This window comes from Lagopus muta, chromosome 10 (assembly GCF_023343835.1).
Source record: "Lagopus muta isolate bLagMut1 chromosome 10, bLagMut1 primary, whole genome shotgun sequence".
Lineage (NCBI taxonomy): Eukaryota > Metazoa > Chordata > Aves > Galliformes > Phasianidae > Lagopus > Lagopus muta.
This window is the reverse complement of record NC_064442.1, coordinates 17,346,602-17,371,299: the sequence shown is the minus strand read 5'-3', so window position 1 is coordinate 17,371,299 and position 24,698 is coordinate 17,346,602. Positions and strand designations below refer to the sequence as shown.

The window sequence follows — 24,698 nt, the reverse complement described above, 5'->3', positions numbered from 1 at the left end:
AGAAACACGCTGCCCTGGCTGATCTTTCTTTTCTTCAAGTGAAGGAGTAGTGTTCTGATAGTACATGGAATTTCAGCCTACGCAGCAGCCCTTGGGATGTCTTCATCTTGCAGAGGCAGAAGCTTTTCAAAACAGTAGCTCAGGAGGAGCAAGTCCTTCAATGCACGAATAGCAGATACTTGCTTTTGAGAGCCCTTAAGTGTGAGGCAGCCACTAACTGCTGCCTTTCTCTGCGTGTGTCTGTTCTATTTTAAACAGTGTATTCATTCCGAACTTTGTATTTTTAAAAGCAAACAGAAAAAACGTTTTGACTTATAAACTCTCGTTCTCCAAATCTCCGGCACATCTGTGAGTGTATATTAACAACATAAATATATGCAGGAAAGAAGGCACACTCCCTGCACAGGTTCATTCCTTTCCTTTCAACCAGTGTGTGCGCTCTGTCTACAGCACAAGGAGACCATTCTGAAGCAAAATCATTACAGCCCTCTGAAAGCAGGGTGCATCTCTTTCCTTTACCACCTGATCGGCAGTGGGGTGATGCCCCTTCAAAATGCCATCATTTCTGAGTGTAGGAGGCAGGTAATTTTCAGGAGAGCCTGTAGGTGCCAACCACGTCCTAGCCCTGGGGTCTGCACAGCTCCTGCAGCCCCTTGGTCAGGGCTGGCACGGACACGAGCTTGTGGGCTGTGAAGTGCTAGTGGGGGGTCTACTGAGCTGTGCTGCTGTGCTGTGCTCCTGGGATGGGCAGTTTGGAAGTGCTGCTTTCCCCCGGCTTTACGCTTTGATGCAGAAGTGATAACACGCATGCTTAGGGTGATGTGTTTTCACAGGTTTTTGTACCCAAGATACCCACCTGCTGATATGTGGATTAGCACTGGTGGTGTTGGATTCTCACTGTCTGACGGTCACTTGAAATCAAGGAGCAGCTCTCAGAGCACAAAAGGCAGCGATGTGCAGAAAGATACGGTCTAAGCAGCCTTGCATGGCCCTTGGAGGGTGTACTTGTAGCCAGCAGAAGGAAAATCATCCCCTAGATCATGGCTTTTGTATATGTTGCTTCTGTTTTGCCTCTTTAGGTTGCCTGTCATAATTGTTATGGTGGCATTTAGAAAGATGGGCTCACTGTTACTGTGCCCTTCCACCCCAGGCTGGGGCTCGGGCAGATGGCACAGGTGGCCCCAAGCTGCTTGCGCCTTCTGGCCTGCTGAGCACCGTGTCCCAGACAAATGGGCTTAAGTAGAGGCATGCATCTGGTTCCTGTGGCCTTTGATGATCCAGACACTGGAAAACCTATCAACAAATAGATGCAGCTTTCGGAATGTGGTGCTGCCCTGACCTGGGGCCGTGGGAGAAGGGCTGAAGCAGCGGGTGCTGAGATGTGCAGCGAGCTCATTGCCTGCTGGAGGCCTTGCGACACGGATCGTGGGTACTAGGATGTGTGAAGCACCTCCAACTTGAGTGGTAATAAGATTTCTTATTTCCTTATTACAGCTTTGTAAGATCGTTTGGACGGATTATAGAGGTTACTGTTTCTTACTGCTATATGTCAAACTGAGTAATATTCCAAGTCTAACAATGGGTGAGCCTTAAATGTTGTGAGTTTCATTTATTAGTGAGAAATTGGAATATTTTTGTCTGATGGATTGCTTGGTAATTTAGAGGAATCTGTTCCCCAGGGTTCATCTCATCTCCATTGCTGAAAAGCAACAGCAGGTTTGGTTTTTGCTGTGTCATTGACTCTCCCTTCCCCAGGTCCAGCAAAACTGCACTTCAGGAGGCATTGTGGAACCATCTCTGTAATGATTGCCATTCATCTGGCAGCTGACTCCTGCAGACTCCAAAGTATACACATTGACACAGTGCACTGTGTAGGTCGGTTTCTGCTAATGATGAACAACATTTCCATAGCATTTCCTTTTTCTTTTCTGCTGTTTTCACTTGCTTTTCTTATTCTCTGCCCTCCATCTACTCGTAATTGGGTACAAACCACTCAGAATACATTAACTTGTATTGCAGGGCTGTATTGTATCCTTCCCACATCTGTGTGCCAGAAAGGATGTGGAATATAGAAATGCCATGCTTTTTTAAAGTGGGAACAGGCATACTCCATCTTCTCTAAGTTACCAGTTACAATACAAAAAATTAGAACTTCTAATATTTAAAACCTCCTTTTACTGTGATTTAAGGCATACAGTGTTGGGCTTCTTACTGTCGTATGTCTTAGCTTTTCATGGCTGTTTGGCTGTTCATCTCAGCAATGTAAGATGTAGAAACAGAGCTGAAGTGATCCTGAGGGCACAAACCAGCAATATGAGCACAGTGCAGCAACACTGGGATTCCTGTCTCTGCTTCGTGCAGGATGATGATGTTTAGAGTGCCTTGTATCGATGATAAACACACTGTAGGCTTCATAGGATATCTGTATCTGTATGTCTGTATGTATGTGTTCTTGTTACCTAGAGCTTCAAACTCTATGGTTCCTTCTTTCATAGAATCATAAGAATCACAAGGTTGGAAAGGACCTACAAGACCTTCACCCCCTCTTTGTTGTCGAGAAGGCAAAAGAACAGGTCTGTCATTGCCTAATATGTAATTTTTGGTAGAAAAACGTGTTCTACGTTTCTCAACCCTGCAAGGTTAGCTGTTTCCCTCACCTAGCCCACCCGTGTACGTTGTGCTGAGTGAGCACTTGGGTGGGAGACCAGTTAGTGCCCTGGGATGGCAGAGCTTCTCTCAAGGTCAAAGGCAGATCTGAAAGCCACATTCAGGTACCCGAAGTCTGCTATGCAAGTACAGGCTGGTACTTAGCAGGCTCCCAGCCCTAAGCAGACTGCTTTGGCCCATCCGTGGGTCAGTAGACCGGTGGGAGTTCTCCCCAACTGGTTTCCCATCTTGGAGTTCCCTGACAGCTGCTTGAGTGTTGTATTTATTTCTCCTAGCTGGTGTATGGGAGAAGAGTAGGGCTTGCAGATTCTGTCCATCTGCAGCGGTGACGAACGAAACTCAGGGGAATGATAAGAGATGCTTTTGTTTTTTCAGGTTTATAAGTTTACTGTGTTCTTACAGCATTCCTTCTCTGTTCCTCTCTCTCCCTCTCTCTGTGGCCCTCCCTCTATGAACGTGTACGTGTGCTCACAGGTCTCTGCTTTGCTGGATGCCTGATGAGAACGAGATGACAAGACAGTGTGCAAAGCTGTGAACTGGGGCACTGGAGATCTTGGATTTCTAGAAGACACTTATGGGCCTAGAAATATTGACAGGACAAATTGAGAAGCAATGCAAACTCTCATTTGTTCTTGGTAGGGAGGGAGCTTGTTCCACCTTGGTATGTCTTATTCAGTAGCTACAGGTTGCTTACAACCACCTTCTTTTAAGGGGAAGTTTCTTAGAGAACTGGAAGGACGTGTTTTGTTTGTTCCTTTATATGCTGCTGCCTAGCAGAGCACCGAAATACCGAAATAGCACCAGCTGTAAATCTGTCAGGCTCAGGGCTCCAGCCCATGGCAGTTTCCCATCGTCAGTGCAGAATTCAGCCCTGAGGGTGCCACACCGACGGATTCCTTCTGTCTCCCAGAGCAGCTGGAGGGCGTTGCATGGGAGGAGCTCTTGGCTCAGGGAATTCAGCTGGGAGGGTTCAATCCCGGCTCTGGAACGCATTTTTTCCACTTGACTCACTGAGTGAAATCTCAGTAAGCGATAAAATTTCTAAAATTACTGTTGAATCAGTTAGAATAATAAAAAGCACATTTATCATCAGGAAGGGAAGAGCAAACTAAGGGGGAAGATGCAGTGCAGAGGAAATCACCACCCTGTCCATGGCAGGCAGAGAGCTCACTGCTGCCCCACAGCCACCAGCTGCCTTCTGCCTTCCAAGGGAGTGAGCCCTGTACTGCCTCTGGTGTGGTCTGCAGACAGATGCCCCTAGGCTGCTCCTTCACATAGGTTGTGTGCATGAAAGGGAACAGCTCGCTCCTTCCTATGGAACACACTTCTTCCCAGAAATAACACCAGCTTTTGTTCCTTCTCTTTGATTTGGCACATAGTGCAAGGAAGGAGGATAAGGTACTGGCACCGAGGCAGCCTGGCATGCTGGTGTGTGCTATAGATATAACTAAGTACCTACATAAGGGGAGGTAGGGTTATTGGCTTAAATGTGCTTTTAAGAAGATAACCATGAAAAGACTCCTTTAATGCTTTTACATTAGCATTTCCTTTGTGCATTCCTGAACCATTTGCCTAACTTCACCTGCTATATCAATTGCCCTCTACTTATGATTGGAAAGGCATTCTGGGCAGAGCTGTGTTTCCGGCTGGCCGCCTTTCTGCTGGCGTGAGGAGCCACAGGATTACCTTGCTACACAATAGACATTAAGCTTTGCCCAGGTGTAAACCATGGAATGACAGAATTGCTTGAGTTGGAAGGGACCTCAGCGTTCTTCTATTTCCAGCCTCTGTGGAAAGGGTTGCCAAACAATCAAGGCAGGGTTCACAGTGAAGGCTTGGGGCTCAGGTAGAGATAGGAAACTCAAGATGTGCTTGGCTTGGGGGGTTAAGAATAGACTGTCCTTCCCTGAGTCCTGGCATGCTACTTTTTAGGCTCAACCATACTTTTTCAGCTGACGTTTAAATGACTGAATATAATGATTCAGGATGGAAACATCAACACAGGAAGCAACGGCAACATAAAAGTATTTGTTTAATGTCCCTATATGCAATTCTTTCCAAAGAGCAATTGTGATTTTTTTCACCAGCTTGCTTTAGTCGTCATTTTCACTGACACCTGTGAGATCAGTGCCATGGCAGCTCTGTTCGAATGGTCGCCCTTGATGGTTTGTCTGACAAAAGGAGACTGATGGCTGTGTGCTGCGGTGGTTGTCCCTGGAAACTTTACTGAGCAGGTCAGGCAAAATGGAAAAATCATCTCATAGACTTTGTGGAGCTCCAAACCAATACAGCTCATCATTTTCAACAAGCTCCTGTGTTTCACATGAATCGACTCAGCTGCCGGCTTTTAGCTCTGTAGGCGATGGGATTGCTGGCTGTGGGAGCTGTGCATTTCCAGAGGCTGGCAGATAAGGAGCCTTTTCTTTACAGCAAAGCCTCCCATCTTCATTTCCTCAATATTTGTAACCAATTCAGCCCCTGTTAGTTTCCATCATGTGAAGCTAGTGTTCTGCATTTTGTGATTTTGATTCATGAGCTGTTGAGCTGGTGATTATTAGATTGTGTTTTTCATACTGGGTCCTTTTATTCTTATCTAGTTTCATATTGTATGACACAGCATTGGCAAGAAATGCATTCCCATTCTTCTTACGAGGAAGAAAAAGCACTGAACACATTTCAGATTCTGCTAATTAACAGAAGGATCAGCTTCAGATAATCTCCACATGTAAATCTCCTGCAAACAATCACGTGTGATTAAGAATAGATTTCTTAGGTAGCTGCCAATAGAAAAATAATTTTTTAGTGTGCTGTTCAGATGTTGAAGAGTTGCAGCCTATGGTATCGGTGCTATTTTTTGCAACTGTAAATCAAAGCAGTTCCATTAGCTCTATATTCTCCCAATTAGGAAATGGCATATAGGCAGCTATGTAAATACTTCTGGTCTGTCTGAGAGCAGAGTGAGGGGATGAGAACAGAAAGCAGCGTGTCTGAAATGCACCTGAGAGGCAGCAAGAGGCACCCAGGGGCACACAGCCCTTCCTCCTTTCTTCTTCACTGTCCTGTGGAGGGGCTGTGCTCACACACAGCTGGAGTGCTGTGTTTGTTCAGCGCTTGATAGGAAGATGAGGGAAAAACAAAATGCAGAATGAAAGAGTCCCTCTCTGGAATTCTTCACATTCTTACCTCCCCACCCGGATTTTTAAAAACACTCCAAGTGTGCTACTGGGATGGATGCACAAGGTTGTTCTTCTTTGTAAACCCATGTGGGGTCTAACGATGGCTGACTGCCTGTGTTTTTACTTTTTCTTATTGCACTGTGTTTTTATCATTGGTTTCTGTGGTGTCTTTCTGTTCTAAGTCTCGCACCATTTTTGTTTCCCCAAATTAAACTATTGCAGATTTCTTATTTCTTGCATTAGTGACTAGAAATAAAAGCTTTGGCAGGTACTGCTCTGTAACAAAAAGCAACAGAAGTGTTTTCTCCTGCTCAGTGTAAGTCTAATTGGCTACAGAACAAAAACTGGAAGCCAGAGGAACTGAACTTGTCTAAAAATTGGTGTTACGAGAGAGACGTTAAATTAATCAACATGTATGAATTTGTCTTTTAAATGGACAAGGCATTTTTTCTGCATCTAAAGAAAGAGAGCACCAAACCAAGAGGAAGTAATATTTCCCCAACTGTGTGTCCCTGAGCAATTCTAAAGACTTTGGTACCCAGTGAGGTTGGTTTCAGGGATGGATACCGGCGCTTACCTTGGCTGCTTGAACGGCAGCGGCGTCCTCGAGTCTGGCATCAGTCAGTGCTGGGTTAATTGCCTTAGTATTGCTGCAAAGAGATCAGTCTCCAGCTGGCTGTAATTCAGGCTGGGTTGTTCCATGACTTGAAGATGATTTTTATATTCACGGGATCCACAGCTTTCTGCTGCCCTCGTTTCCTGCAACGTAGGAGTACTTGTATCTCAAGGAAGGGCAAGGAACGGGTGACACTGTGCACCTAATTCTTACCAGCATCCTTAGGTATCTACCCGGGCAATAAGCAATTCAAGTCTCAAACAAAAGGAGGACTTTTAGCTAAAAAACATTATTTCAGCTGATTGGGAGACCATGTGGATCTGTAGAAAGCACGGTGGGTTCTCTAATATCTGAGGTCACTGCTCTGTAAAGCTTGGTATTAGAGACCACCACCTGTGTATGACAAAACTTGGATAGCAAACCAGGAGTGCACGTCACCTGGAGCAGTCAATGCAGGCAGGTAACTCAGTTACAGCGGGGCCAGGGGTGATCTGTTAGACCTGCTTTGGTGAAATGAGCCTCCCTCTGTTTTTGCTGCTGTATTACTGCAACTGTGATACGGGCATGTGCTTTTATGGATGCCCTGCTTTTCAGGAGGCACTGCTTAGCGTGCTTTCTCTTTGCGACTCAGGTCATCATGACCTGTGCTCTGTGCAGCCCCTGGTGTTTTCAGCCTTTATTGCAACTCATGATCAAGAAGAGCAGGTTTTCAAATTATTCCTCTCTTTGGGGAAGAAATAGCTCCTTGTTTAATTTTCTTGTAAAACTAAAGGTAATTAATATGATAAAGGTAATTACCATCTGTAAGTAGGTAATGCCAGCCCATAGCCACATTAGCCTGTTTTTTGAGAGTTGGTAGAACAAGGTGTGTTGTTGGCAATGTCCCTGAGCTGCTCATGGTGTGAGCAGTGTTTGGCCCTGGGGAGTCTGCTGGTCCCTGGCTGCAGAGCTTAGGACAGACTGTCCCAGTCATTGTGAGTGACTGAGGGCTTCTCTGTAACAGATGCTTGAGAAGGACTGGAAGTTTTAATGCAACTTGAGCGAGGCCTAGAGCTTCAGAATGGTCTCTGTCCTACCATAATGCCTGGAGGCATTCAAGGCCAGGCTGGATATGGCTCTGGGCAGCCTGGTCTGGTGGTTGGCAACGTTGTGTATGGCAAGATGATTGAAGTTAGATGATCACTGTGGTCCTTTTCGACTCAGGCCATTCTATGACTCTATGATAATGCCTGCATAAAACTTGCTGCTGGAAGTTCTCTCCTGGGCACTGCTTGCTTCTCGGGTGCAGAGGGCAGCAGAGCTGTAACAGCTTCACTGCTGTGCTGAGCCATGCAGTGTCATCTCTCTGTGGCTGAATGGTTATTTCTTATCTTCACAAGCCTGTTCAACTTGCTAGACTGGGAGAAAACTGCTGTTCCTCCCCATCCACAGGTTACTGTGCTGATGTTCCAAAGCTGAGTTGTTTTGGAGATGTCAGGAGAAGAGCAGAGCCAGTATGAGTAGTGTGATAAGGGTAGAAGGAGGTGAGCATTTCCATCTAATTGTAGCTCACAAATGTCTGATAAGCATAAGAGCCTCAAGAAACTTACTGCTAGACAAACTCAAGGGTTGATAAAGAGGTACAAGTTAGATTCCTTCTTCTTTGCTTATTACATGCGAAATATTTTCATATTTGCCCATCTTATTCTGATTACCTTCATGCATTTTCTTTTCAGATTTAATTCAGACAGGCATCTCCAGCAGTGGCTGTGCAGGTACCTCTGAGCTCCACTTAGAAAATGTTCTTGCAGTGTGGTCTCTTAACTGTTACTGCTCAACTTTCTGCATGGAGGCATTCCTTGGTGCTGTGGCACTGTTTGCTAGACAAACATAGCTAATTAGTGCATAAGTGCACTAACAGTGTTGCAAATCATAGGTGCAGAATGTACACACGAGAAGGTAAATTTTATTTTGTGCTTGGCAATTAACTTTTCCAATTTCCTTGTGTGTACTTGATTACCTTTCTAATAGGGCATCAATGTATGTTTTGGTATTTAGACAAGAATGTTTTATTTACTGAACTGTTGTGAAAGTTTATATTCTCTAAGCACAGAATTTATAATCACGGATCCTGTTTATTGACTGAAAATAAGTCTGTTAATCCTCGGGGTATCTAGACAGTTCCCTTGAAATTGTACTGTGATGACTTTGGACAAAGAGCTGACAGGTTTCTGGAGCTGATCCGCGGCTCTGTACGTGCATAGCTGGTTCAGCTCTAGCCATACACTGGTAAATCACGCTGTAGAATTGCCTACGTGTGGTTTGGGGCTGGTTGAGTCAGCCTGGTAACTGGCTGTGATCAAAGGGAGATGATAACTGCCCTCCTCCCCTCTTTCCATAGGCCAGCCTTTCTGCTTCCCTGCAGCTGTGCCTCTGCCCAGCCCAGGGAAAAGGTGGGGTTCAGGGAGGTGATGCAGTTCCTTCCCTCCTCTCAGCCTCTTCCTCTTTCCTCCCTTTTGGTTCCCTGCAGGGGAGCTGGGTGTGGACTCCTATTTGCACAGGCCCTGGAGGTGCAGCTGAGCTGTGGTTTGTAACATCAAACACACAAGCTGTGGAGTTTCAACAGCTTTTACTGTTTTTATAGACCACGTATTTGCAGGCTCCATTCTGCATGTTTATATTGGTGCTCTCAGCAACCCAAAGATGGTATGTTTTCCAAGAGCACTAAAAGAGAACTCAGTTATCGTGACAGAATGTTAAAGATACAACTTTCTACCAAATCCAGAAACTCTTAAAAAACTCCCTTGGCATTACCTTGTGGTCCATGAAGAAATGAATCCCGTAGTGAGCTCACATTGCTGCCTGCCTCCCATTGCTGAGAAGCTGAACTGTGCATCCTGCTGCTCTTGGCACAGAAAGCCCTGGCACCTCAGCGTGAGCACTAACATTTCAGACTCAGAGCTCTGTGCTGGCTGCAGTACCTGCTGGCCTTCCTGCCGTGCCGTGCCACAGGAGGAATGGCTCTTGTGCTGGCATGTGATGGGAGCATGCTAATGTTTAATGCATCGTCCTATACTAGCTCGGAGTGCTGTTATCTCAGGCTCTTCTGCAGTTGTTTCTTATTTAAATGGCCTATCTCAGCTGAGATTTAATGCAATTAGAATCAGGCGGTGGAAAAGGTTCTGTTTTCATGTCTTAGCTATTGTTCCAGTCAAGATGGTAAAGCAAATCAAGCAAGATACAATGAAAATGACAAAAACCATTCACAAGAGACTGTTTTCGTGAGGAATGTAGAAGACATCAATGTGCTTTGTTTTGTTTTCCATTTCTAAGCTGGTGTATGTCCAAAATATCTCCCTTAAGGTTTGTTGAATACACCTGAGAGCAGACTGGCACGTATGGCAGCGATCCGACAGAACTGGCAGGCAAGGGAACCCAAATTCCGCAGCAGTAAGCCTCACTTTCTCCTCTTACAGCATTATTGCTTACATTCTGTTCAGCCAACAGTAGGCACGCTTGTAGTACTGTGTGCAGCGGAGTTCACTGTATGACATCTTGTCCTGCAACTATCTTGAATGGCGAGGTATGTCGAGAGTGCAGTATCCAAAAAGATGCATACCATGAACTGCAGTGTGACTACATTTATTTCTTAAAAAAATGATGATTCTGGTACACAGCAGTGGATAAAAGAATGCAAAAAGCAGAGCGTTGTCTTGGTGTGGCTAAATGGCAAAATCACAATTGCTGGTAGTCCAAGCTCTTTTCCTAGCTGCTATCTCCATTGCTTATGTGATTTCTGACAAATTCACATTACTTTAAATCTTCAACCTTTATGTTAGGTTTATAATTTTATTTTTCAAGCTCCTTTGCTTTGTTGTCCCTTTTCTCTAAGTTTCTGGTTTGAGTACTGTTTAATTTTGAGAACATTTGTGCACAAGTGCATATTTTTTGTTGCCTTGAACTCCTTGGGTTGGAACAGAGGGAAGCAGTAATTTCTTCCTTTCTCTTCCCCCATTCCTTTCTTTTTTAAAGCGATGATTAAATGCTTAGAGTACAAATGCTGCACATGAATATTTATGAGAACTTTGATAACATTCAGCGGGGCAATGCTTCGTGGCAGGTTTTTTCTGAATGCACATAACAAAGTACCCATCATTTCTCTGAAGCTACGCTTGCTCCTTTCAAATCTGAAGGCAGATTGATTGGAACTGTAGGCGCTTCGGGGCGGATGGGCTGCAGTAGTTGGTGATGACAAAACGCAAAGATCATTGCCACGTTTCCTACTTCTCAGTTAACATTTGTGTTCAACATTTAGCAAGAATAAATTTTTCATGTGACATTTACATTTAAGAAGTAGAAAATTACTGGGTAGAAATCTGTTATCTGCACTGGATAAATAGTTGATTTGCTGTGTTTGTATTTGCGTCGTAGAAGAAACAGTTAAATGTCATCTGCCTGAAGCATTAACACTGTAGAACACTGCCAACCAGTTGAGGGATCTCCCTGTTAATACAAAGGAAGTTTTAGTCTCAGTTCTTTCCCTGCATTCTGTGAATGCCTCATAGTGCCTACTGGGCCTCGAAATATAACGGGCCCACAGAATGTGTAACATGAGTATTTACAGAGTTTATTTTAAAGCTGGACTGCATTTTCTGCACCTGGATGTTACTTTTTGGAACTTCACTGGTGGTGACACTGTTGGTGAGTGCGTGTGTTCTGATAAATGCTATTGCATGAAAGAAGCCCTTTGGCTGCCCTTAGTGGCCAGAGTGCTGCAGTAGACAGTCGTCACTGCTTACATTCACCACGTGCTAAAACTCTGCTTGGAACAGCTTGGTACAGCGCTCCTACTGCTAAGGCAACACTGAGAAGCATCCCTAAAACTGACTGTTGGCAAAGCCATGTAATCTCGTGAAGTTGGCTACAATAGGTATCTGGAAAATCTGGCTAGGTTTTAGTGTACCATTGCTAGCCGTATTGTTTCTGTGACTTGTTTCTGTCAAGATAAGTTTTAAATCATAGAATGGCTCAGGTTGGAGGTGATCTTTAAGATCATCCAGCTCTAACACTGCTGCAGGTTGGGTGCCCCCCAGCTCAGGCTGCCCAGAGCCCATCCGTGGCCTTGGGCAGCTCCAAGGATGGGGCACCCACAGCTCTGGGCAGCAGTGCCAGCACCTCACTGCCCTCTGCGTAAAGAATCTCCTCACATCTCACCTAAATCTCCCCTTGTTTAATTTGAAGCCATTCCTCCTTGTCCTATCACTGTAAGATGATGTAAAAAGTCAGCCTTTCTCCCTTCAAGTACTGGTATCTCTGGAGCCTTCTCTTTTTCAAGCTAAACAAGCTCAGCTCCCTCAACCCTTCCTCACAGGAGAGGTGCTCCAGCCCCCTGATCATCTCTGTAGCCCTCCTCTGGACCTGCTCCAACAGCTCCACATCCCTCCTGCACTGTGGTCCCAGACCTGGACACAGAACTCCAGATGGGGCCTTAAAAGGGCAGAGCATAGGGGGACAATCACCTCCCTGTCCCTGCTGTCTATGTTCATGAAGGTCCCCCATGGGGCACCACTCACCACCATCCTCTACCCGGACATTGATCTGTAACAATCATACTGCTGTAGGGTCTGTTTCAGTATAGGTAGAGTAATAGTGATGTACATGCAAGAAAACAGAGGATTTGTCTACATTATTGTGGAATAACACATCAAATTTATCAAAACAGCTTTTAAAAAAATGCAGCCAGTGGACTGAGTGTTTGAATTGCATTTTCCTAAGTTTGAAATCTGACTTTCAAAAGATGTTTGAGATTTCTTACTGATTTCTCTTTTTAAGCTTCATTTTTTAAGTGTGAAAATGAAGTGTGCACCAGGAGATGAACAGCTCTATCAAGCAGTGGGATTCTGGGAAGGGCCTGAGAATTTCATTTGTCTTGTCTGTGGATCGGGGCTTACTAAGGGCTCATGGAGTTTGGAGGCAGGATTTATCTCATTACTTAGATTTGATGCAATTCTTCCATCATGCTGTGTAAAATGCAAACTCTCACTCAAGTTGTCATGTTGCTACGGCTTCGGGAATTAAAATAAGTTCATACAGAACTCCATTTCTCTCAGGCAGTGCATTGTGCAGAACAAGTAATCTGCTTTTTTCCCTCTTTAGCTCAACCCTGCAGGCCTTAATGGTGATGTTCCCTAGTTTCAGTAAGCAGCCCTCTCGTTGTCTTGCTGAAGTCTCTCTCCTGCTCTTTTCCTTTCCAGTTCTTGGGTCTTCAAGTTTTAGCATGCAATTAGAAATGTACATCAGCCAAAACTGGATTTCCAACTGCTGTTGCTTGTAAAATGTAATACATTGCCATCTCCTCCCAAGGCAGTGAGTGAAGATCTCGTTTAATTTGTCGCACTTGAGATTCAAGCAAAATCATCTGCTGAGCATTTCAGTCTATCTGTGTGCATTACGATTCATCTGGGCTGCTTTGAAAGGCGGATTGTGAAAAGAAGATATGCTTGATGTACCAATCTTTTTATGTCTAGAGAACAAATTTAACATGGGGCGTTAGAGATACAGGCCCACAGTCTATCTTCTGACTACACAATGCTAATTAGCGTTATGAAACTGTCCTTTTGTTAATCACGTTGAATTATATCAGGCTTGGAGGAATTCTCTGCTGGAACAAAAGCACATATTGCAATTTCTATCAAAATGCAGGCATTGGAAGCACTGTGAACATACAGGCTTCTTAGAGCTTTCTTGAGTAGTGGTGATGTGAGTGATGATTTGAAGACAGGGTAATTAACACAGCCAAAGACAGTGATGGTTGTAAGGGTTAACTCTCGGGGTATGTAAAGAATAAATAAAACAAAAAATGATAACATCTTCCTGCAGATCTATGAAGAAACCTCAGAAATTTCTGAATCTTTATGCAAATTGCTGTTTTTTCTGCTGAATAACTGCCTGATATTGTTGTGAAAGAGCTGCCAAGTTAGCAACAAGAAGTTTGTTTCTTTTAAAACAGTTTTGAAAGTCAAAGCCTGGTTCCTTGGCTTGGCAAAACCAAGCATCTTTCTTCCTCCGTACATCATCTTCCCTGACACTGAGTATGATTAGTGAGCTGTGAATGGATGTATTCTGTTAGCAACTATGCAGAAGGCAAAACTTACATTCCAAATGTGTTGTTCATAAGGAAGTGAAATGATAGAAGTGTGGTGTATGTTGTGCGAGCGAGGCCTGGCCAGCTGGTAGGGCTGAAGCACGAGGCTGTGTTCAGCTTGCTATGTAACGGTGTGTTACTGATCCTCATGCTAAAATTGAGCAGGGTTTTTGAGCACTTTCAGGAGTCTGGGCCTAAAAGGGCAGCTCCTTGTCTTGGTGTGCAGAGGAATCCGTTTGCAGGGCTGGAAGGGCTCCCTTGCACTCTGCTCACCACCGCTGTGAAGCTCCAGGAACGCCTCATCGTCTTCTGGCGAGCAGCAGGCTAGGAGTGTTAATAACAAAGCACAAAGTCATTAGGGATTAAAGGCTGGAACAGCATGTTTTACTGAGAGGGCTCAAGTGCTCAATTTGCTTTTTGTTTTGTTTTGTTTTTTTTTTTAATGTAAAAAGGTAGAAACCAATAGCACTTCTTAAGTATAGGAGCAAAAGAAACGAGTAACACTGTCTGCATAGTTGTGGCAATTACCATCGCAATTCACCTAACAGTTGGGATCCCGTGCACTGTTTATGTCATTAATTTCCCACTGCCAACATGTGTTATTAAGGCAAATTGGAGCTCACAACCTTAAAGAGTGCAGTAGAGATTTCTCTGAACAAATGGCAGGGCTAAGGACTACAGAGAGCATGTTGTCTCTTCCGTGCATTGCATTTTGGAGCTGGCACACATCACCCTCTTGTGTGTAATGGCTCTGAAGTGCTAACAGGGCAGTGTGACTTGGATTTCTGTGATCTGATGGAGTCCTGATGTTGACTCGTGTGCTGCTGCACGGCCTGAGCCCAGGATCTCTGTAGAGAGCAGTGGAAAGACTTTGTGCCTCTTTCCTGCACAGAGGCATTGGTGTCAATCTCTGCATCTCCCAGTCCACGTTAGATCAGTCCTTATTGTTAACAGGTGAGTACAAATAGCATAGTGCTGCAGGAATAGGAGCTCCCTCTGAGAGCTGGGAGCAGCAGCCTTCCACTGGGTTGGTAGTGATGATGGAAGGTAATGCCCAGGGCTCGGCGTATTTGCTGGGACAGCCATCCCTGCACTGCGGTGGATCGCAGCGGTCTTGTGTGGGAGTGAAGAATGCTGTCAGGAAGCCTTGTTTGAAAGGTAAAGAGCGCGGGTGAATGTCATTCAGCTTTTATCTTCAGGCCCCTGTAGGTTAGCATTGAGTCATCTTAGTAGTGCAAGGCTGGAAAATCCACACTGTGGTTTTTCTGGACAGAAAAAGCTTTGAATTCTAAAAACTCTGTCAAGCACAAATGGCAAAATGAACATTTGGCTAACAGCTCCTTTAGGAAACTTTTATATGTTTAAAAAAGAACTAAAGAGAGAATTCCAAAGTCATTGCTGTTGGTTTTCTTTCTTTTTCCTTTGATAACACTTGTTTGCAATGCTTTGGTTCTGTTGTTTCAGACGTGGCTCAACCCAAGGAGCGAACACTGGCTCGGCTTCAAGCCTGTGGTTTTCAAGCACGGTCAGCAGCCCCTTAATTAGGATCAGAGAGCTCTGCCAGCAATCCTGCCCATCCATGGAAGGGACAGTGCAGGGGTAGCGGAGCCTGGGGGGAGCTGTGGCAGGGACAGAGAGGAGCATAGCATGCTGATCTGAGGGTGCACTTATCTCTGTGGCTTTCAGCTCTGGTCTGTCAGTGTTAGAATTCCCTCACTCTAAAGGGATACAGCTGCATGGCAGAGCCCCTCCTGCAATGCCTAGAACACTTGTGCAGTGTGGACTTCAGATTTTCCAGGGGCTGGTGATACCATTGCGAATGCAGTTAGGGAGCAGCATCTCTTCTCACCTCTGACACTGCTTGGACTGCATGGGGGAAGCTGGCAAGAGTGATGCACAGAGAAACTGCAGCAAACTGAATGCTGGTATTGCTGCCCTGCAGTGCTGTGCTGGGAAGGAGGAGAAGTACTGTAGTACATTTGGACACAACGTTTAATCAGATATTAAAAAACTGGTTCTTGTTTATTACAGATGCTAAAGAGCACACCATCTTGGTATCTGCCAGTTCTTTTTCTGAATAAAATTTCACCTGCGATGGTGCTTTTATCCCTAGTAACATTCTCATCAACAGTTGCTTCCCATTTTAGAGGGATGGATTCTAGGCAAAGGATATCTATGGATGGAAAGGAAAATCCATCTTAGAGTGCCACTGTTGTTCTTTTTAACACCAACATTAGCAGTGATGTTTGATCTTCTCACTTAGAGCTCATCACTCATCTCACTGCTGTGGCTTATGGCTGCAGATGACAATTTATTGCACTCTTCATGTCTGGTAAAATAGTTTATTGGTATGAATAAATGACACACTGATTAGAGCAGTAGTCTAAGTGAGAATGAGCTGCTTGAACTATCTTTGATGACCAGAAAATTACCTGTAGCTAGGTTCTCAAGATTATCAAAGAAATACTCAAATTAGAGTGTTTCTCTTTGATCATAGATGCAAAGAACAAAACAAAATGAGTGCAGCAAGTAGAAGGCAATGGAGGAGGTGGTTGCTCTGGGATGGAAAACTGAAGGAATTTTTATGAAGATGCAAGGCCTTTGTAGCCACCTGCTGCACCGAGCAGTGAATGAGGTATATCAGTATGTGCTTTATATTTATCTGCATTTCCAAGTAATGCATATTTTGTTTCAAAAATTAAATTGCTTAGATTAGTTGTGGAGAGAAATCCCTTTCATATCATTTCTGTCCTGCAGTATGGCAGCATTCAAAGAGCACTCATCTTTTTTAAGACTTTCATCTGTTTTCCTTACCCTTGCAATTACTGCTGCCGTGGATCTGCAAAAGGTATGCTGGAGTAGCATAAAGTTATCTGACCCAAGTCGTATAGACTGAGGCCTCTGTTTTCCATGGTCAAATGTGAGAATGCTGTCAGAAAAAAATGAATGAAAAACTGTTTCCAGATACAAGCCTGAATTATGAGTTACAAAACAAGGAGGGGGAAATCATAGAATCATTGATGCTGGAAAAGACCTCTAGAATCATCAAGTCCAACCCCAAACCATCCCACTGTGCCCACCAGCCATGTCCCTCAGTGCTGCGTCCACCCTTTCCTTGGGCTCCTCCAGGGTTGGTGACTGCACCCCTCCCTGGGCAGCCTGTGTCCAACTGCTCTTTATGAGCAGAAATTTCTCCTCATATCCAGCCTGAAGGAAGAGATCTTACCGCTGGGATACTTAAAATCTTATAATGCTTGTAAAAGATCTTACCAATGGGATATTGGTATTCTCAAAACAGTTTAATATAGCAAAATAAACAGTGGGATTTGATAAAAAGAAAAGACAGAATGATGCTGCTACCGAAGAGGCTGATTTTGAGAACAGCCTGCCAAAAGAAAGCTTTCATAGGTGAAGTCCCAAACAAAAGGAACATGCCATACAAAGATGGAAACATATGTAGAACAGACACGATGAGCAGCACAGGAATTTTTCATATGACATCTGGTATCCTGTGGTTCTGTGCATCAGATCTGCTGCAAAGAAGTGGGAGAACTGGATGTATGAGTGTGAATAGACTGACAGTCGCTGTGAGATTTCATGGGGCGGGCAACTTGTACACAGAAACTGAATTTCCCCCCCAATATGGTGTCGGTATCTCAATGTCTGTATGAACATCTCGTATTTATAAGCATCCAATGGTTGGACTGGATGATCTTGGAGGTCTTTTCCAACCTTGGTGATTCTATGATCTGATCCTTTTCTGAGTCCAGCTGACCTCTTGATCTCAGTGCCATCTTGTTTCAGGAAGCATTTTATGTAGAGTAGTTGTCTTTCTGCAGATGCAATGCACAGCCTCCTGGGCTTGTTGCCCTTGTTCCCTGAAAGACCAAATGAGAACAGCCAGTCTGCCTTCCTTACCTGATGATCACTGATCAACTGTTATTTTTTTGTCTCAATTCTGAACTATCCCAATCTTTTTGTTTCACTTAATAGGAAGGGCCTCTCTTCTCTGAAAAACATCTTCATGTGTTTATTTCAGTGCTGTATTTCTTCCTGAGATGTGATAAATAGAATTGAGCAAAGTATTCAGAGGATCATGTCATTGATTTTCTTGCACTGAAAGCATGTAATCTGTGAAAGCTGCTTGCTGCGTGCATTCTGTGGCACCATTGGCACGTCCTGCAGTCAAGTGGTTTTTAAGAGCTTATTAAAAGAATTGTTTCTCTTTTGCCCATTATCCCATGGTCAGGTAGGAAGAAGAGCAAGGTTTCATCATGGAAGTCTTAAATTGAGAAGTCCCTCTCATACTGTTTTTGCCCATTGGCCCCTCTCATGCTGGGTTTGCCCATTGCTGCACTGATGCACAGCTCTGGTAAGGGGCCATGTAGCCCTTTTGTAGTTCAGCCCCTGGGTTCTCAGCTTTCTCTACTTGCTGGCTTCACACTGTCCTGCCCCACTGAGCTGTTGCCCTTAATTTATCAAATCCTTTCAATATCTCCATTGTTTTTGTTTTAATAATACTTGATAGGGTTTTATTTCTAAACAATTCTCTCAAGTATTTGTTAAATCAAAAGCCTCTTGGGTAGGGGGTTGTGACTGATGGCAAGTAACCATGTGGCTTTTCTGCAGTGCATTTTATCTCATTTATTCCAGCCAACCTCTTACAGTATGGCTGCGGTCCACCAATAACAATGTTATTTATCTGCTTCTGATATTACAGTGTTTTGTCTTCGGCTACTTCTTTCTGAGACCCTGAATGTTGTTTTCAGTCCTGTTTTGTATTTTGCTGCCCCGCATTTACTCTGATGCATGCTTGGCAATAGCATTTCATGTTTTGCTGCATCAGGGGTTTTGCGGGGAAGTTTGGAGCCGTAAGTTGCAGCAGTACATGAAAGAGATTTTCAGGTAAATTGGAGTTGCAGAATGGATGGATTCAATAACACAGGAATAACGCAGACGGGTTTGTTTTCAAGCAGTGCTCAGCAGAAGGTTAACCACAACCATTACCTGCTTTTGTAGCTACAGAAGCAGTGCAGTGTTTTTTGGGTAGTTCATCGCTGTTTATTGGGAACACAAGAAGTTTAACAGTTCTGTAAAGTTTACTGTGGCAGCTGTTTTCATGTGCAGCTGGAGAAATAGGCGATGGGCAGGATTTCAAGCGAGCCTGGGAAGAGGACGTGGATCAGTAAGTAGAAATAGTAGCATAGTAGCAGAGTATGAAGTAAGCTGGTGAAGGTGTAGTCATACAGTGCACTCTCTGAATGCTACACTTAATCCTCACAGCTTTTCTTGAACAGATTTGAGGCAGACTTAAATGCCTTGAACTTGAGGATGCATTTTTCAAGTATTGTTTTGCTAGTTCATCTCAGCAGATGTGCTTCTGTGCTTGCCCTTCATTTGCTGCTAGATCTCGGAATGTTGTACGCAGCCACCTTTAGGCATCCCAGTAAACAGTGTTTATAGGGTTGGCTTATTGGGGCGTGGGGAGGAAGGAAAAGGAAAGCTAATTTCCTGTGCAGGTGGGAAGTGTCCCAAAAGAATATGCTCAGCAGTGCTGTCTGAATGATAGCTGGTCATTAGAAACTTAGGGTATATTAATGAAAAAAGATGATTTTTCCGAAAGGAAAAATATTTTATTAACAGTTTTTACAAGGTAAAAATCTGTTCCTGTCAGAATTTAGAAGATTGCATTCAGATACATGCCTTGGCTGGTCTCCTGGGCCTGAAAACCAACTGTGAGAGCTTGTCCTTGCTGTTTTTTTCTGTTGTAAATGTGATGATGCAGAATCTAATCACATTACCTGCGCAGATCCTGAGGATATTTCTTGCCTCTTCGCTGCTCTGTGGCATTATCTCTTTGGGTTAGGTAAATTGTGAAGAAATGCCTGTTCTCTTCTGAAGCATCGCAGATTGTGTAGCCAAGGGCAGGTTTCTGCTGCAGTTCGTTGGTTATTTCTATCATGTTTCTTTTCTTACAGGTTTTAGGTGGAAAAAAACATTCAAGGGTTTCCTTCACTCACTTGCTTTTGTGAAATATTAATGTCATTTAAGCTCTTCTTAACTGAGAGATAGTACAGAATGGGAGCTTAGAAAAGAAAAGCTCCCAGTGGTTTTCCTGATTGTTTCATACTATTCTCACAGCAATTTTGCAACTATTCTTTTACAGAACTTTGTTCAGCATTGACTCTGTTTTACTCTCCCTCCATGGCATGCCCTCCGTGCTGCTATTGATCTGAAGTAAGTTGGCAGTTTTACACATAGGCTGCTCCAAAAGAAACGCTGCCTGTTTTGTTTCCATGGAATACAAATAGCACTACCTGATAGAACAAATTCTCAGCTGGGACACACGATTTTTCAGCACAGTCACCACCATTAGCTGTGCATATCAACCTCCACTGCCACACCAGCAACATCCAGCTCTGACACTGCAGGACAAAATAATGAAAACAGGAGGCATCACTTCTGGAGTATCCCTCGAGGTTTATGTTGGCCTAAAATTAAGGTCATCACCTCTTTAATATCCAGAGAGATCCGTTGTTTTCTGCAGATCTGTCATTTTATAGCCTTGAGCAGATACCAGTTCTGACCAAAAGAAAATATTACCTGAAACAAACTTTCTTACCAGAACTGATGACCACACATAGCATTCCTTGGAATCTGCATCCTGTAGAACCTGCCAGAGCTCACTTCTGGCTTCCTACACCAGTGATCAGATAGTCACTGAATTATTAGCCCACTGTTGGGGATAAAACTATGATAGTCCCTCATGTCGTTGCTTCATTCACATGCTTTCCCGGTGTCCCTGCTGCAAACTGTGTGCTGTGGCTGAACGTGGTGTCACACATCAGAGTCACAACATTTGGATCTTATTTTTTTATATGCTACCAGACTTTGAATAAGACTTTGAGTCACTGTTCCTGGCTATAAAGTCTACAGTGTTCAATTCTCGTTCATTTTTGTCAGGTCCTGTGCACTTCTCATGTCTTTAAGTGCTGATATGTTAGCCTTTATATCCAAACTCCACTGCGATGCTGTACAGCATCTTATTATATAGTTTTTGCTTAATCTGAATTCCATTAATAAGTGCTGCAAGGTCATTCAGAGCGCAGTGCTTCTGGGCACTGCCTGTAAGCTGGGGACCCTGACTTCTGTCTGCCAGGCTCTCCGTGCTGCAATCCCAGCACAGAACAGATGTTGCCGTTAGCTTCACTTGGAATCTGTTTTCCTTTGAAGTTGAACAAAGGATGTAAAATTAGAGAAAGTTCTTTGGTTTGGGGTTGATTTTTTTGGTGTGCTTTGTTTTGTCGGCATGGAGAAAGCATGCAGATGGCTGCAGTGCCAGTTATCTGTGCTGGCTGCCCAAGCCTGCAGCCACCAGGCCGGAGATGGGGCACGAAGTTGGAACATTTGGGGCTTTTCCCTGAAGTTCCTTAAAATGTTTTTTATTGCATGTGGATGTATAGATACGTATCTCAGACTCTGAGAAGAACAACAATGATTTCAGTCTTAAGTTTAACATACAGGGCTGTGTGTGATGATCAGTGGCCGTCCAGATCCCTGCAAGCACTTCAGGCACAACCACAAAGCCGTGGTGGTTTCGTGGTGCACTCATGCAGAGGAAGCCCAGGCAGGATTCCCTCACTTATTTTTCAGATTGAGGACATGCCTGTCAGTGGTGAGAGCTTAGTGGGTCGTTTGCCAGCAGTACAATGGGCTGCTGCCTCTTACAGAGGTTTGTCAGTGTGATTTATTGTGTGGCAAAAAAAACCCTGGGCCCGTTCTCATGAGTGGCCTGAAGTTAAAGAAACAGCAAGAAAGGAAAGCTAGATCAGATATCCCCTGATTGGAGACCAAATGATGAAATGCACGTGTGTACGTATCGCTCAGTAATGTGGTAGGCATTCATTTAAGGGGAGGTTTTGCAGCATACAGCATTGAAAACACATGTCTAATAGGTGCCTTCATTTTAATACGCTCATTCATGGAGCAGGCCTGATTAATTAGTGCATGTCACCATCTGGTACTTACTGAGACTATTCATTTTTAAAATGTTGAAATTGTAGGGAATGTTGCACACCAATTAAGTTCCTTTTAATTGGATTATGTTAGTGTAAAGTATTACTGGAGAAGGCCTTCATCGTGATTCAGCCGGCACGCATCTAAGGGAGAGCTGCTAGCCTGAAATTACGTAGAACAAAGGGAAAATGCTGGAAATGCATGTTTATTGCTAGCTATGTGCACTCAGCAAAGGTGATGTCAACAGATGAGAGCCACAGAAATACCACTGCATTTGTGTGCAAGGTTCCATTCCTGATGGGAGGACACCTGAGCTGGGGCTGCTCCATTTCTGCACTGCAGCTCCAAACCTGAACCTGATGTGAAAGTGAAATACGCTTCGGCACTGCTCTTTGTTTTATATCAACTGAACAGGGCCACGCTGAGCTCTCCTGTGTGCAGCCACCGAAACAAGCGGTGTTGTTTCTCATTCATACACACAGTGATTTAGCCTTTAAGCCTCTCAGTGCTGACCCAAGCACCTGATGAAGGAAGTGCCATGATACTACAGCTGAACTGTCTGTCTGTCTGTGCTCGTTCCTGGCACTGTGGCTTGGTGAATGTTTGCTGCTGAACGTCATCGTGCTGCTGTTTCTGGGTAAAAGTTGCAAGTATCTGTATTTATCAGCTTACATAAAAAGCTTCGGTGTGCAGGATGACATGTGCAGCAGTACTGCATATGTCCTGTGAACACTTTAGAAACCTAATGCTGTTTCGTATTGAACATCTGAGGGCTTTTTTTGCTTTCGTTTTCCTGAGACTGAGCGTCTCCTTGTGAGTTCTGTCCCCCAGACAACACGTTTCAGAACAGCCTGCAGCTCTGCAATGTGCACATTCCCATCCCTCAGCCATGGGAAGGGCTGTCATTGCAACAGCAGAGATACCAGGAGCACCATGGAGCTCAGGAGATCTCACGAGGGACTGCCTGGTTCTCCTCGTGGCCTTCTTAGTTCTGAGGAGTAGGGCAGAGACGAACCATGTCGGGTTGTCACAGCAGAGCAATGTTTCTCATGCATTTTGTGTGTGTTCTCATTACCTTCAGCAGGCTCTGCTGCCCCCTGTCCAGCTGCAGCTGTTAGCAGCCATGGGATCCATATCCTGGACGTGTGAAGAATGTTACAGGTTTTATTTGTGCTGAAAGAAGATCTCATTCATTTCACTCATCATCACTCGCATCGTCATTATCACTCATGGTAGTGGTTCTGTAGTTGGAATAGAAATGCATTGGCTGTCTTTAAAGGGGAAGGAAAGCACCAGAAAAAGATGACTGCAGTTGTACGTCAGTGAAGAAGCTGTCTGAATTTTTTTGAGAGCACAATACCACTTTACACCTATAAAGGTCAATGTGAACATCATCTGTAATAGCATAGGAGCACTTCTGGTTTCAAAGTATGGAAAGAGCTCAGTGTTGGAATTCTTTTGTTTGTTGGCTATTTGGTTGGGTTTTTTTGCTTAGCAGACATTTCCTCTTGTCTGAAGGCACACATTTCCTCTTTGCTACAGCTGCAGGCAGTGGCAGAGCAGCTCACAGGAACCGCTCATCCTGGAAGCCCTCGTGGAGCAGGCAGCAGCTCCTGCCTGTGTCAGGAGTCCCATTAGAGCATGTGGCTGTGTTCAGTCCATTCCCATTTGGTGCTGAAGGGCAAGAGATCTGAAAGTTCTAACGTGGCTTATGTAACTGCTGTGTGCTCGTGACATGTCTGCACTGACACACATGTAGTTCACATGCACACCTACACAGCACATGACAGGAAAGCTGATCCATATCAGTGCATCTGAGCAAAGGGGAGTGAGTGCGGCCAGCAGGAAAACATGAGACAAATGTCCATGAGGGTGTGCAATACTACAGTGCTTTCTCATTTTACCCAGTGTTATTAGCAGGAAAAGCATTGCCTAGCAGGCCATAAAACTGCCTGTGTTGTGATAGGATTGCAGAGCGAGTGCAATTCGTGCCATTTCTGAGAAATAATATTACCCAGTTAAATGGTAAAAAAAACCATCCTCACCCGCACTAATCTTTTTGTGTAAATGGTCTGCTTGGAGATTTTCTGTAATGGAGAAGTACATTTTCCAAGAAAATGTTCCAATTAGTGCAACTTTTCTCCTTATATTTGTTAAACACACAAAAGGAAGGAGTTAACTAGGGTATGAAATTCCAGTACTCTCTCGTGTTGTAGCAGAATTACTTCCTAATGCAGTTTTTCTGGTTGTGGGGCGCAGGCTTGCAAGGTGTTGAACCAAGAAGCAGAGCAGTACAGAGTCAGCACATAGATAAAACAGGGGCTGAAGGCTGGGCAGAGCTCTGTCTGGCGGGCTTTCTGTGTTAGGTCATGCAGAGGAAGCTTTTGGCACTGACTTTCCGGGCAAAAACTGTGTCTGGAAACATATTTAGTCGACGTATGAGAAAGGATGGCTGTGGTAGCATGTGTCTGAGGGCACTGTGCTGGAATACAGTTAGACTGCAGCCCCATCTGCCGTTGGAACAGCACTGCTCCTGCAGCTCCGCAGCGCAGGGCAGCCCTGTGCCAAATCACAGTGTGACGTGAGGAGACTGACAAAGTCGTGCCGGTGTCAGTGTGACACATGGCTCTGATTGTTTGCTGCACTGATGGAAACCAGTTGTGGCCATGGAGGGTGCAGCACGGCTGTCCTGCTGCCTGCTGAAAAGCCACCAGCTGTGGAGAGAGCTGCGTTCTTTCACCTCAGTAAAATGTCTCCGATCGTGTTTGAGTCATGCTACAATGAGGGGGGGACCAGACTTGTGGCTTTGGCTTTGGCTTCAAGTCTTCAGGCATTAATTCATAAACTCTCACAGCCAGGATGCTCCAGTGGCTGTAAAATAGAACAGTTGTGTTCAGTTTTCCCCCAAGGCCGAGTGTCAGGAAATGGTGTCAGGAAATCAGAGAAAGAGGAGAACTCACTTGGAAATGAGTGTATAATTGTATTTCAGTTGTTACTTCGGAGAGGGCAGGGATGGGCGTTAGGTGGAGAAGCGACATGCAAAACAAGTTGGAGACTGAAAATCCACAGCTTTGTTTGCAGGATGTAGGAATATCTTATT

The 24,698-nt window shown here is 44.4% G+C and overlaps 1 protein-coding gene across 10 annotated transcripts in view; it reads left to right on the top strand.

Annotated features, from left to right (window-relative positions):
• The window catches only part of PEAK1 (pseudopodium enriched atypical kinase 1), a 95,332-nt gene that overhangs the window by 35,552 nt on the left and 35,082 nt on the right, over positions 1–24,698 (top strand). Inside the window, exon 1 of one of the 10 annotated variants that reach the window (XM_048956546.1) lies at positions 9,871–9,888. The exons of 8 other annotated variants lie outside the window; for them this stretch is intronic. The gene's annotated coding sequence lies outside the window, so the exon portion shown is untranslated. Of the gene's footprint in view, positions 1–9,870; positions 9,889–16,194; positions 16,218–24,698 lie in introns of those variants that run through there. One more of the 10 variants, XM_048956544.1, reaches the window with a different exon arrangement.